Source organism: Penaeus monodon, chromosome 25, assembly GCF_015228065.2.
Source record: "Penaeus monodon isolate SGIC_2016 chromosome 25, NSTDA_Pmon_1, whole genome shotgun sequence".
In the NCBI taxonomy this organism is placed as follows: Eukaryota; Metazoa; Arthropoda; class Malacostraca; order Decapoda; family Penaeidae; genus Penaeus; species Penaeus monodon.
The window spans coordinates 19,637,091-19,638,543 of record NC_051410.1 but is presented as its reverse complement, the minus strand read 5'-3'; positions in this window follow the sequence as shown (position 1 = coordinate 19,638,543).

Here is a 1,453-nt window from a genome sequence, read left to right as displayed (position 1 = left end):
ATCTATCTCTGAGTCGTATGGTTTTCCTTGGTGCCAAAGTCTGTTATCTAATCATTGGTTCGACTGACAACGTACTACGAATCCTGGTTTCACAGGTTTCCAAGAAGTGGATAAGAGAAATGTGTATATAGATTTTCTCCATACAACGCGTCCCGGTGTGTGACTGTTTATAACACTACTTGTACATCTTTATTATTATTCGAGTTCGTCATAACAATATCGACCTCAGTCAGGCAACAATAATTACAGGGATTATCATAATTGGTCTATTTCTTACCACCATTGCCATTACCATAGCTCTTGATCTTTATTTTCATCTTTCTTGTCATCATTCTCTATCCCCATATTTCTGTTTTCACTTATCACTTGACATCACGGAGAAAATTTGAGAGATTTCTGATCTCGGAAGATTATACCGTTCATGAGCCAAGGCGTTATTTCTTTGAAAACCTTTACTGAATGAAATACCGGAATACCTATGCTAGAATAGTGGGGATACATGCAAGACGACCGTTGGCATTCTGTTTCGATCCAATAAGCATTTTTGTGCGTGTGTTACAACAATAGTGTGCTTGGGAATGTCTCTTCATGTACAAGAAGTCGTTTTATTGTTGTCCCTCTGAACGAGTTGCAGTAAAATAATTGTTTGGCGATATTGTGCATAGAATGTATGATTATGATGTTATTTAGAATGTAGTTGAATTGTGCGATAGGTTAAATATTTAGATTATCTTCTATAATGGTCTCGGGAAAGAGAGCCTGTCTTCGCCTGGCTTACATTTCGAAAATGATGTGAATGCATAAGGTTTTGATATTTCCGAAGTTTGATGTTTAGTCAACAATTCTGCCCATAATCACATAAGATGTCACCTACTCGCTCGTCCTGGGTTCTTTTTTGTATTATTTGCTGAATGTGTCTCTGTCTACATCTGGCGGCGCGTCTGAGTAAAACACAGACAAATTCGCTGCTTACTCTGATGTCATTCGTCTAGATATCAATTTCTCCCTTTCCGAATGCTCAGATCTGTTTTGACGAATTTGTCAAGGACCCCTTTCTTGTCTCCTGCCCCGACAGTTTCGTGGCCGCGGACCGAGTGTAGAACTCGGGTGCTTCACCTGTTATCGATTCATGGCGTGACACAGTTTCTCATTTTGTCTTATTATTTTTTTTTAGACTGAAATTACCCGATAATAAGGGACTGACCCTTGGTTACCCCACATAAGATTTTTGTTGGGTATTTGGAGTTTAGGAAGAAAGGGCAAACCGTATGTAGACTGTAACTATCTCCCTGAATGATTTCAGGCCAATGTTTTGCCTTGCATGACAGAATGCGCATTGCCATCCACATGAATGTTGTATATATGGACGTACAGTTAAATCAGCATTATGCTCCCGGCTGACCCCAATGGTTTATACGAAATCTTCTAAGAGAAGCAGAGCCCCCCACCCCCC